General features: G+C 39.7%; 1 long non-coding RNA gene across 3 annotated transcripts; it reads left to right on the plus strand.

Moving 5' to 3' along the window:
* Nucleotides 1–8991: 8991 nt before the first annotated feature.
* On the plus strand, nt 8992–12497 carry LOC127333074 (uncharacterized). 3 transcript variants are annotated; one of them, XR_007870948.2, is made up of 5 exons: nt 8992–9464; nt 9545–10271; nt 10465–11020; nt 11214–11465; nt 12230–12497. It is a non-coding gene; the product is annotated as an uncharacterized lncRNA (long non-coding RNA). The 3 variants fall into 3 exon arrangements; XR_007870949.2 differs by lacking the exon at nt 12230–12497 and adding an exon at nt 12078–12189; XR_007870947.2 differs by lacking the exon at nt 12230–12497 and adding an exon at nt 12146–12189.
* The last annotated feature ends 1492 nt before the right edge of the window (nt 12498–13989 follow it).

Raw genomic sequence — 13989 nt, forward strand, 5'->3', positions numbered from 1 at the left:
ATGATCTCTTTAGCCCTCCGGGTATTGAGGAGAAAGTTTATGTTGATTATGATATGCCTCCCATATATGATGATTATAATGATAGTGGTCTTTTGGTGCCGCCTACTATGGAGGATAAGTTTAATTATGATTACAATATGCCTCCTATATTTGATGATGAGAATAATAATGATAGCTACTTTGTTGAATTTGCTCCCACTACAACTAATAAAATTGATTATGCTTATGTGGAGAGTAATGATACTTTTATGCATGTGAATAAGAATGCTTTGTGTGATACTTATATTGTTGAGTTTGTTCATGATGCCTCTGAAAATTATTATGAGAGAGGAAAATATGGTTGTAGAAATTTTCATGTTACTAAAACACCTCTCTATATGCTGAAATTTTTGAAGTTACTCTTGTTTTATCTTCCTATGCTTGTTACTTTGCTCTTCATGAACTTGTTTATTTACAAGATTCCTATGCATAGGAAGCATGTTAGACTTAAATTTGTTTTGAATTTGCCTCTTGATGCTCTCTTTTGCTTCAACTACTATTTCTTGCGAGTGCATCATTAAAACTGCTGAGCCCATCTTAATGGCTATAAAGAAAGAACTTCTTGGGAGATAACCCATGTGTTTATTTTGTTACAGTACTTTTGTTTTATATTTGAGTCTTGGAAGTTGTTACTACTGTAGCAACCTCTCCTTATCTTATTTTATTGCATTGTTGTGCCAAGTAAAGTCTTTGATAGCAAGGTTCATACTAGATTTGGATTACTGCGCAGAAACAGATTTCTGTCTGTCACAAATTTGGGAAGGGTTCTCTGTAGGTAACTCAGAAAAATCTGCCAATTTACGTGCGTGATCCTCAGATATGTACGCAACTTTCATTCAATTTGGGCATTTTCATCTGAGCAAGTCTGGTGCCACTTTAAAATTTGTCTTTACGGACTGTTCTGTTTTGACAGATTCTGCCTTTTATTTCGCATTGCCTCTTTTGCTATGTGGGATGGATTTCTTTGTTCCATTAACTTCCAGTAGCTTTGAGCAATGTCCAGAAGTGTTAAGAATGATTGTGTCACCTCTGAACATGTGAGTTTTTTGATTATGCACTAACCCTGTAATGAGTTTGTTTCGAGTTTGGTGTGGAGGAAGTTTTCAAGGGTCAAGAGAGGAGGATGATATACTATGATCAAGAAGAGTGAAAAGTTTAAGCTTGGGGATGCCCCCGTGGTTCATCCCTGCATATTTCAAGAAGACTCAAGCGTCTAAGCTTGGGGATGCCCAAGGCATCCCCTTCTTCATCGACAACTTATCAGGTTTCTTCTCTTGAAACTATATTTTTATTCGGTCACATCTTATGTACTTTACTTGGAGCGTCTATGTGCTTTTATTTTCGTTTTGTTATTTTCATTCTCTGAATAAATTCATGCTTGTGTGGGAGAGAGACACGCTCCGCTTTTTCATATGAACACTGATGTTCTTAGTTCTATCTTTAATGTTCATGGCGGGGTTGAAAACTGCTTCGTTAATTGCTATATGGTTGGAAACAGAAAATGCTTCATGTGGTAATTGGTATAATGTCTTGAATAATTTGATACTTAATTGGCAATTGTTGTGCTCATATAGATCATGTTTAAGCTCTTGCATCATGTACTTTGTACCTATTAATGAAGAACTACATAGAGCTTGTTAAAATTTGGTTTGCATGATTGGTTTCTCTAGAGTCTAGATATTTTCTGGTTAAGGTGTTTGAACAACAAGAAAGACGATGTAAAGTCTTATAATGCTTACAATATGTTCATATGTGAGTCTTGCTGCACCGTTTTATACTTGTGTTTGCTTCAAACAACCTTGCTAGCCTAGCCTTGTATTGAGAGGAATTCTTCTCGTGCATCCAAATCCTTGAGCCAAAAACTATGCCATTTGTGTCCACCATACCTACCTACTACATGGTATTTCTCTGCCATTCCAAGCAAATACTTCATGTGCTACCTTTAAACAATTCAAAAGCTATTATCTCTTATTTGTGTCAATGTTTTATAGCTCATGAGGAAGTATGTGGTGTTTATCTTTCGATATTGTCATTTACTTCGGACAGACTTTCACCAATGGACTAGTGGCATATCCGCTTATCCAATAATTTTGCAAAAAGAGCTGGCAATGGGGTTCCCAACCCCAATTAATTAACTTGCATTAATAATTCTCTTCACATGTTTTGCTCTGATTCATCAGTAAGCAACTTAATTTTGCAAATAGACACTCCTCCATGGTATGAGATTGTTGGAAGGCACCCGAGGATTCGGTTAGCCATGGCTTGAGAAAGCAAAGGTTGGGAGGAGTGTCATCTAAAAATAAATAAAAAAATAAAAACTAAACTAAAATACATGTGTAAACAAAAGAGAAGAGGGATGATCTACCTTGCTGGTAGAGATAACGTCCTTCATGGGAGCCGCTCTTGAAAGTCTGGTTGATGAGGTAGTTAGAGTGCCCACTACCATTCGTTGACAACAACAAACCCCTCTCAAAACTTTACTTTTATACTCTCTATATGATTTCAAAACTTAAAAAGCTCTAGCACATGATTTAATCCCTGCTTCCCTCTGCGAAGGGCCATTCTTTTACTTTATGTTGAGTCAGTTTACCCACTTCTTTCTATCTTAGAAGCAAACACTTGTGTCAACTGTGTGCATTGATTCTTACATGTTTACCTATTGCACTTATTATATTGCTTTATGTTGACAACTATCCATGAGATATACATGTTACAAGTTGAAAGCAATTGCTGAAACTTAATCATCCTTTGTGTTGCTTCAATGCCTTTTACTAAGAATTTATTGCTTTATGAGTTAACTCTTATGCAAGACTTATTGATGCTTGTCTTGAAAGTACTATTCATGAAAAGTCTTTGCTTTATGATTCATTTGTTTACTCATGTCATTACCATTGTTTTGATCGCTGCATTCATTACATATGCTTACAATAGTATGATCAAGGTTATGATGGCATGTCACTCCAGAAATTATCTTTGTTATCGTTTACCTGCTTGGGACGAGCAGAAACTAAGCTTGGGGATGCTGATACGTCTCCGACGTATCGATAATTTCTTATGTTCCATGCCACATTATTGATGATATCTACATGTTTTATGCATACTTTATGTCATTATTATGCGTTTTCCGGAACTAACCTATTGACGAGATGCCGAAGGGCCAGTTGCTGTTTTCTGCTGTTTTTGGTTTCAGAAATCCTAGTAAGGAAATATTCTCGGAATCAGACGAAATCAACGCCCAGGGTCCTATTTTTCCACGAAGCTTCCAGAAGTCCGAAGGGGAAACGAAGTGGGGCCACGAGGTGGGGACACAGTAGGGCGGCGCGGCCCAAGCCCTGGCCGCGCCGGCCTAGTGTGTGGCCCCACCAGGACTCCACCGACCTTGCCCTTCCGCCTACTTAAAGTCTCCGTCGCGAAAACCCTACCACGTTCGACGAAACCAGAGAAAACCTTCCAGAGCCACCGCCATCGCGAAGCCAAGATCTGGGGGACAGGAGTCTCTGTTCCGACACGCCGCCGGGACGGGGAAGTGCCCGCTTCTCCATCAACACCACCGCCATCTTCATCAACGCTGCTGTCTCCCATGAGGAGGGAGTAGTTCTCCATCGAGGCTCGGGGCTGTACCGGTAGCTATGTGGTTAATCTCTCTCCTATGTGCTTCAATACAATAATCTCATGAGCTGCCTTACATGATTGAGATTCATATGATGATGCTTGTAATCTAGATGTCATTATGCTAGTCAAGTGGGTTTTACTTATGTGATCTCCGGAGACTCCTTGTCCCACGTGTGTAAAGGTGACAGTGTGTGCACCGTGTGGGTCTCTTAGGCTATATTTCACAGAATACTTATTCGCTGTTATGAATGGCATAGTGAAGTGCTTATTTATATCCCTTTATGATTGCAATGTGTTTTGTATCACAATTTATCTGTGTGCTACTCTAGTGATGTTATTAAAGTAGTTTATTCCTCCTGCACGGTGTAATGGTGACAGTGTGTGCATCGTGTAGTACTTGGCGTAGGCTATGATTGTGATCTCTTGTAGATTATGAAGTTAACTATTGCTATGATAGTATTGATGTGATCTATTCCTCCTTTCGTAGTGTGAAGGTGACAGTGTGCATGCTATGTTAGTACTTGGTTTGGTTATGTTGATCTGTTATGCACTCTAAGGTTATTTAAATATGAACATTGAATATTGTGGAGCTTGTTAACTCCGGCATTGAGGGTTCTTGTAATCCTACACAGTTAGTGGTGTTCATCATCCAACAAGAGGGTGTAGAGTCTAGCATCTATTTATTTATTCTGTTATGTGATCAATGTTGAGAGTGTCCACTAGTGAAAGTATGATCCCTAGGCCTTGTTCCTAAATACTGCTATCGCTGCTTGTTTACTGTTCTGTTACATGTTTACTTCCTGCAATATTACTACCATCAACTGCACGCCAGCAAGCACTTTTCTGGCGCCGTTACTACTGCTCATACTTATTCATACCACCTGTATTTCACTATCTCTTCGCCGAACTAGTGCACCTATTAGGTGTGTTGGGGACACAAGAGACTTCTTACTTTGTGGTTGCAGTGTTGCTTGAGAGGGATATCTTTGACCTCTTCCTCCCTGAGTTCGATAAACCTTGGGTGATCCACTTAAGGGAAACTTGTTGCTGTTCTACAAACCTCTGCTCTTGGAGGCCCAACACTGTCTACAAGAATAGAAGCACCCGTAGACATCAAGAGTCTAGATATTTTCTGGTTAAGGTGTTTGAACAACAAGGAGACAATGTAAAGTCTTATAATGCTTACAATATGTTCATATGTGAGTCTTGCTGCACCGTATTATACTTGAGTTTGCTTCAAACAACCTTGCTAGCCTAGCCTTGTATTGAGAGGAATTCTTCTCGTGCATCCAAATCCTTGAGCCAAAAACTATGCCATTTGTGTCCACCATACCTACCTACCACATGGTATTTCTCTGCCATTCCAAAGTACATTACTTGAGTGCTACCTTTAAACTTCTATTCTTTGCCTTTACAATACATAGCTCATGGGAAAATAGCCTTAAAAACTATTGTGGTGAAGAATATGTACTTATGTGTCTTATTTCTTAATAAGTTGCTTGTTGAGCGGTAACCATGTTTCTGGGAACGCCATCAACTCTTACCTTTGTTGAATATCATGTGAGTTTCTATGCATGTTCGTCTTGTCTGAAGTAAGGGCGATTTTCATGATCAAATGGTTTGAGTATGCACATTGTTAGAGAAGAACATTGGGCCGCTAACTAAAGCCATGAATCATGGTGGAAGTTTCAGTTTGGACACAAATCCTCAATCTCTTATGAGAATATTATCTGTTGTTAAATGCTTATGCATTAAAGAGGAGTCCATTATCTGTTGTCTATGTTGTCCCGGTATGGATGTCTAAGTTGAGAATAATCAAAAGCGAGAAATCCAATGCGAACTTTCTCCTTAGACCTCTCAGACAAAGCGGCATAGAGGTACCCCTTTGTGACACTTGGTTGAAACATATGCTATGCAATGATAATCCGTGTTAATCCAAGCTAATTAGGACAAGGTGCGAGCACTATTGGTATACTATGCATGAGGCTTGCAACTTATAGGATGTCTTATACATAACACATATGATTTATTACTACCGTTGACAAAATTGTTTCTATGTTTTCAAAATGAAAAGCTCTAGCACAAAAATAGTAATCCATGCTTCCCTCTGCGAAGGGCCATTCTTCTACTTTATTGTTGAGTCAGTTTACCTACTTCTTTCTATCTTAGAAGCAAACACTTGTGTAAACTGTGTGCATTGATTCTTACATGTTTACCTATTGCACTTGTTATATTACTTTATGTTGACAATTATCCATGAGATATACATGTTCAAGTTGAAAGCAACCGCTGAAACTTATATCTTCCTTTGTGTTGTTTCAAAGCTTTCTTCTAAGAACTTATTGCTTATGAGTTAACTGTTATGCAAGTCTTATTGATGCTTGTCTTGAAAGTATTATTCATGAAAAGTCTTGCTATATGATTCATTTGTTTACTCATTATCTTCATCATTGCTTCGAATCGCTGCATTCATCTCATGTGCCTTACAATAGTATTGATCAAGATTATGATAGCATGTCACTTCAGAAATTATCCTTGTTATCGTTTATCTACTCGAGGGCGAGTAGGAACTAAGCTTGGGGATGCTTGATACGTCTCAAACGTATCTATAATTTCTTATGTTCCATTCTACTTTTATGATGATACTCACATGTTTTATACACATTATATGTCATTATTATGCATTTTCCGGCACTAACCTATTGACGAGATGTCGAAGAGCCAGTTGTTGTTTTCTGCTGTTTTTGGTTTCAGAAATCCTACAAAGGAAATATTCTCGGAATTGGACGAAATCAACGCCCAGGGGCTTATTTTTCCACGAAGCTTCCAGAAGACCGAGGGAGAAATGAAGTGGGGCCACGGGGCGCCGCCACACTAGGGCGGCGCGGCCTAAGGGGGGCCCGCGCGGCCCTAGCGTGTGGGGCCCCCGTGAATCCTCCGACTCCGCCCTTCCGCCTACTTAAAGCCTTCTTCGCGAAACCCTCTGTACCGAGAGCCACGATACGGAAAAGCCACGGTACGAGAAACCTTCCAGAGCCGCCGCCATCGCGAAGCCAAGATCTGGGGGACAGGAGTCTCTGTTCCGGTACGCTGCCGGGACGGGGAAGTGCCCCCGGAAGGCTTCTCCATCGACACCACCGCCATCTTCATCACCGCTGCTGTCTCCCATGAGGAGGGAGTAGTTCTCCATCGAGGCTAAGGGCTGTACCGGTAGCTATGTGGTTAATCTCTCTCCTATGTACTTCAATACAATGATCTCATGAGCTGCCTTACATGATTGAGATTCATATGAGCTTTGTATCACTATTCATCTATGTGTTACTCTGGTGTTGTTATTAAAGTACTCTATTCCTCCTTCATGATGTAATGGTGACAGTGTGTGCATCATGTAGTTCTTGGCGTAGGTTATGATTGTAATCTCTTGTAGATTATGGAGTTAACTATTACTATGATAGTATTGATGCGATCTATTCCTCCTTCATAGTGTGATGGTGACAGTGTGCATGCTATGTTAGTACTTGGTATAATTGCAATGATCTATTATGCACTCTAAGGTTATTTAAATATGAACATCGAATGTTGTGGAGCTTGTTAACTCCGACATTGAGGTGCTCTTGTAGCCCTACACAATTAATGGTGTTTGTCATCCAACAAGAGAGTGTAGAGTGGTTTTATTATGTGATCAATGTTGAGAGTGTCCACTAGTGAAAGTATGATCCCTAGGCCTTGTTTCCAAACATCGAATCTCCGTTTATTTACTGTTCTGTTGCATGTTTACTCGCTGCCATATTTTATTCAGATTGCTATTACCACTCATATACATCCATACTACTTGTATTTCACTATCTCTTCACCGAACTAGTGCACCTATACATCTGACAAGTGTATTAGGTGTGTTGCGGACACAAGAGACTTCTTGTATCATGATTGCAGGGTTGCTTGAGAGGGATATCTTTGACCTCTTCCTCCCTGAGTTCGATAAACCTTGGGTGATCCACTTAAGGAAACTTGCTGCTGTTCTACAAACCTCTGCTCTTGGAGGCCCAACACTGTCTACAAGAATAGAAGCACCCGTAGACATCAGGGAGCTGAGATGACGCTCGAGGCTAAAATGGGCCTGACCCCTATCGTGCTTCTTTGGCCCACGATCCTTCTCTTGATGAAAAACTGATCAAGTATTTTTCCTTTGATTTTTAGTCGTCCAGAAGGTCCTTGAAATAGCGAAATACAAAAAAAAGGTTTTCTGCCTTCCAGAAATTAAATACCAATGAAAGGGACTTTTTAGAAAGTCCCATAAATCAAATAAAAAGGCATAAATAATGATGGATCATGGCAAATATCATTTAAAAATAATCATATAAGTCACTATATTGATGATGTAAAATGCACGTATCAAGGGGATCATTGGAAAATCCCCAAAAACAACATAAACATTGACATAGCCCTATATGATACGCAAATATGAAGGAATGTGTGGCAATAAACTACAAAGCCCATATATGCATTTTAGATGCATCAACATCCCCAAGATTAACCCATGCTCGTCCTCGAGTATGAAGGTGACAAAAACCCTAAATGGACTTTGAAGTTTGTTGCTTAGTTCAATGTAACAAGTATTAATACACAAGGTTAATGATTCAAAATTTAATGAATATCAATAAGAAAAGGAGATATGAAGTGACATTTCTTGTTCACTCCAAAAGTGTTCAACAATAAATCAAAATGTGCAAAAAAAACATATGAAAGCACTACCGACATTAAACATGAAGTAATTTCAAGTGGTCAACGAATATTTCTTTCTTCTTTTTCTTTCTTTTCTTTTTCACCGGAACAGGTGGATATTCAAAGTAAGCAGGGAGTATACATGCCAAAACTTTTATAGCAATAAAGAGTAAAAGTAAATTTGAGGGATGCAACTCATGTCAACGGTTGTGAAATACATACGGTTTTATGCGTTTGGCCTCTTACAAGTTGGATGTCTCATGCCCTTGGCACATGCACCCACCCTCATGCTACTCAATTGTAGATTATCACATACCTTTTCACATGCATTCTATACCTATATAAAAGTTGATCAGATTCACGCTTTGTACTTGATTTCGGTACTGTTCATGGCTATTTTCCCTTCCCCTACTCCAATCAATTCCTGACACGTCACTAGAATGGACTGATTAATTTACGTCAATTTTCTTTTTGACTGAGCGGGGCAACCGGTTACCGGTTGGGATGCCTCAGTGGGGTTAAAGCGGTGAGTGCTACCCAGTCTTCATTTATCAGTTTCCGCGTGTCCCACTCTTCCACGTTCCACCTCTCACGTCTGGACTTTTCCTTCCTATCCAGCTACCCACTACACTGCTGCATTTTCTCGCGATGAAATAAAGGACAGTGTAGTCGACCAGCGTGCCGGACTGCCGGTGGCGACCACCTCGGGGCGGAGCAGCAGCGGGCAGGGGACGACGACGTTGGGGGTGGGGCACTCGCGTGCTGTCGGCGGCGACCGCGAGGCAGCTGCGGGTCGGCGACCTTAGGGGCGGGGCAAGCGCGTGTCGGCGGCGGCGACAACGGGGCTGCCGCGGGCCGGTGGCGGCGACCACGTGATGGGGAAGCAGCCTTCCGGCGGCGGCGACCGCGAGGCTGCCGCGGGCCGATGGAGGCGACCGAGGGATGCTGCAGGCGCATGCCTGTGACAGAGCCGCTGGGGCGGAACGCGGGCGGAGCAGGGACGGTCCATGCCGGTGACAATAGGGTTAAGGAGGAGTAAGGGATCATAGTTCGACAGCTTAGACGCGCACATCGCCCACGATGATGCCATGGTGCGTTCCTCCTCTCTCTCTCTCTCTTTTTCGTGTTTTTGTTTGTGAGATTAAATTTTGATTTGTTCCTGTCCCTGCAGCAACTGAAAGGGCTGACTTCATGGATGGGATGATGCTTTGTTTCCGTCAAAGCTTTTACTGTTGAACTTCATGGATGCGACGACAGGCTGATTTCAGTTGTCGTTTGCTGTAGGAATTTGCAGAGTCTTCGTGACAGCAGAAGTCTCCAACAGAGCAACAACAACTAAGGTTAAAGAAGAAGATACCGCCACGGAAAATACTGGTTCCCTTACCCCCTATCCAATGCTGCTAATGACTATGTGATCTCTAACTGCACATTGCAAGAACACGTCAAATTTGCCATCGTTTGATGTTAACTTTTTTTTTTGTTTATGAGGGAATGATCTCTGGGTATTTTTTTAGCCTCCTACAAAATGCTTGAAAGAATCACGAATTCAACCATTCAATCTTTGTCAATATATGTGAGCACGCTTCATGAGTTTTGGGCTAAAAGTGTAGAAACTGAATATTCAGAGTCCATTCGTATTGTAGAACTATTAAATAGATCAATTTTTGAAAAGCAACAGTATGGCATAAATGTTTTAAGATCCTTCATGAAAAACTGAAACATGATCAGTTTGCCATCTACAATCAGATGCTTACTTAGTTAATTTGATGTTAAATTTTTCCGTAAAATATGAGAGTTCTTAGTTGCTGAATTCTGTTTTCCTACAAGACATTGTCTAGATATGTAGATTAAAGATGGGCGATGGGTCGGCGCTTTCTGCAGATTAAGGAAATCTTTAGGTATGATTCTCAGCAAAATTTGCGTCCCTATGCATGCCTTCACTATACAAATGTAGTAGAACCACTCTTCTGACTTCCAAATAGTTCCAGTTGATACAGTGATCGAACATCTCACAAGAAAGCTACGTATGTTTAAGATTATGACTATTCACTAATGCACTGATGAAAAACAGTTATTTCTTATTATTACCAGGGGAGGCGCTATGAGCTTTGGACCTCTGCGGAAATGACGGGGTCCTTGGTCAATGGATGTGCCTGCTTACAGGTTTTATGTGGCAGAAAATCCAATTCATCTGAAGAGCATAATTGTTGAGCTATGACTGATCATCACTCTAAAAAAATATGCCCTTACTTATGTGGACACCCATCATTGCTGAAGAAATGTTCTCTCCATATTATGCATTGGAACATATTGATCAGGAGACAATGGCAATGGATTATCCATCTGGTTTTGCATGCATTGTTCTTTCCCAAAAAACTCATAAGGATACTAGATGGAGTTGCTATCAAGGTACCTGATGATTGTGTATCAGAAGGCTCTTCCTCTTGAAGCAGCAGCCTTGACACTTTTTTCTAAACAAATACAATGTATCTCTGGAAAAAGCCCAATATCTTTATTGAATTACAAGAAGACATAGATTTGTTGTTGCTTCTACTGTATCTACAGACGTATTGTATGACCAGAGGAGTGTTACATTCCATCCAAGATATTTGATGTTGAGGCTATTCAAAATTATTCTTCATCTGTGGTACTGTACCCTGAACCAACTACTTATTTTGCAGACATGCAGAATGTGTGTAAATTCGTTGAAGCAAATATGCATGTTTGTGTTCGCGCTAAACTGCTAAATGCCAGTGCCTTTTTACAACTTATTGTTCAGGACTATTCATTTATCATTTATGCATCTGCATAAGATGTTTTCCTTTTTTTTTTTTGAACAGGGGATCCATAATGACAACTGAAACTTATACAGTGGCCACCGGAGTACGGTCCAGCCAGCTGTGTCCGCATTATGGCCTGAATTTTTGGCCCGAATTATGGCCTGTAGGTGGTCTTCTATAGCTGAAGCACAGCTCTGCAGAAGGAAGAGATCTATCTGCATATCACATTGCTTTTGTCACCAATAATGTGTTCTACATCGATATGATGTCTGCGTTCCAGGTTTTCTTGCACATTCAGTGTGAAACACTACGGTGAGCTTATTTTATACTAAGCTGATAGTCATTATTACCAGTTTAATGGTGCATTTAGAGGTGCTCACTTACCATATATTTAGCAAGATAAATTAGCAGAGGTCCCCTGTTAGAGATCTCATATGTCTCTTCTATGTCCAGTCCAAGCTGTGAAGTTTCTTATTTTTAAATCACGAGAGTACACTGCCTTGGAAATTTCAAGTTATTTGCATGCCATGAAATTGGGGAAACATACTTCTTTAGGTACAGATTAAAATTTAATGATGGTTGACGATGGTAGACAAGCACAGGTTTTTTATGTGGACTGCTGCAACTATGAAATAAATTTTGAGGATATTTGTGAAGTTTTGACCGTTGGACAAATATTTAACTTCCCGTTTTGGAGTCGAGCTACAGAATTATCGTGGATGAAAAAGAAGAAAACCTGCTACATTAGTTCATGACCTTTTAAGTCACCTGTAGCATATTGCAGCTTTATGCAACTTCATGTTAGTGCATACATTTCCATTGCGCAGACTACATATTTACTTATTTGTTATATAGTTGCATTATAACATCATGCATATTTCCAGTTTAACTGGCCTTTGCATATCTTTGTACTTTGTTGTGCAGGACTTTATTATATTCCATCCTTGCATTCCATTTCAGATTTTTCTATTTTCATCTGAACAAAATTATAGGTGATTGTATTGAAGATGCACGAGAAAGAAAACGTCAGCCAAATGATCTCATGATTTCTCTGTTTTTGTGCAATATTGAATCAGACTTCCCTGGCGACAATGATGAAGATGGGCCTTCAGCAAACAAAGAGAGCAAAGAAATCATGGTCCTCGACTCCTCCAACGTGGACGATGACGATGATGGCGAGCATTCATATTTCCAAAGCCACAAAGCATCACGATGACGCGAGCATTCATATCTCCAAGCCACAAAGTATCGAAGATGGTTATCCTGGCATTAGCTTCTTTAAGTTTCCATCACCCCATGTATGTCCATATTTTTCATTTAGTAAATCCGTTTTGGTTTCTTTCATGTCCAATGTCCAACAACCTGGCTTGATGGGCTTTGGAGAGATGTTTCTATTGTTAAACGACGTTTTCCCTCATGTATACAAGTAACTTTTAAACGATCCTACTTGCCAACACAGGGATACCTTATGTTGTGCCCATTAGCCATTCTACGGGCGCGGCGTGCCGCCGCGCCATAGCTTCCTAGTATTGTTTTAACTAAGTATAAAAAAGGGGTACCTCCATGCCTCCTATACAAAGTGCCCATTGAGATTTGGGGAATCTCTTTAATTTGGGGGGCCCTATATACCGGGAAGACATGACAACAGACAAATGGACTCCTTTTGCAATAGTAATTGCATAGCATTTTTGTGATGAAAGATGATTGAGGATGTCCATGCTGAAACTTCCACCATGATTATTTTGCATGGCTTCCATTAGCGACCCAATATTCTTCTCTAACATATATGCACACTCCAGTCTTTTAGCATGATAACCCCCTTTATTTCGCATAAGATGGTTACCCATAACCAAAAGTTTAAACATGAAACAACTTAAATAAGTGAAATGTTGAAAGTTTTCCCCGTGTCAGCATGGTTCCTACTTAAAAACCTACTCATAATTTGTCAAACTCATAACTGACATAATGAAAATCACAATAGTTTTTTAGTACTACTTTCCCATGAGATTTAATTTACATAAAAAGAGAAGTATAATTTTGAATTCAAAGTCATGGCACATATACTATACTTGGAATAGCATTTTGCTACATAGGTAGGTATGGTGGAGATTTGCAGGAGAAATTTTGGCAAAGAGATTTTGGATGCACAAGACTTGGCTTGCACTTTTTATTTTATTTTAAGTCTCTAAGGAGGAAGTGTTATATCACAAGCACGTATGTGTCCATAGTGCTCCACATTTCTTAATAAACAAACTAATATATAGTTAACCATTTATGTAGGTCAATAAAAGATGGCACTAAATATGGCACTAGTAAATTAAAATTCATCAAAGGACATGAAACAAGAATATTATGCATGACTATTTCACAATTTTATTTCCCTTCCTCTCTTTTTCTTCAAGCATCTAAATTTAACCTTATTTCATTCCAGTAGATCTTACATAATATTATTTAAAAAATTCAAGGTGGTGGTCTCATTATTGCTGGTGCAAAAACAAATGAAAATCTATATGAAGACGGTCCAAGTTTAAATGATAATATTATGTTGCTCAAAAAAATAAGTTTAGAAGCAAACTAAGATTTTAATAGGTCCAGTGGGGTTCTTTTGGCATCCCCAATATTATGTTTTTCACCATTCTTAGATAGCTCACAGTGCGGTGTTCCTCTATTCCCTGTCAAAAAATTTCAGCACAAAAATTTCTCCCATTTCTTTTCTATGTGGTGACATTAGAGGTAGAAATATATGATGCAAGATGCCATGAAATCCTTAAACCAAATTTTATATGAGGTGTCTAGAAAGTAAATTTCGTGATCTAGATTCCCTAAATCTCAGCCA

This window comes from Lolium perenne, chromosome 2 (assembly GCF_019359855.2).
Source record: "Lolium perenne isolate Kyuss_39 chromosome 2, Kyuss_2.0, whole genome shotgun sequence".
Lineage (NCBI taxonomy): Eukaryota > Viridiplantae > Streptophyta > Magnoliopsida > Poales > Poaceae > Lolium > Lolium perenne.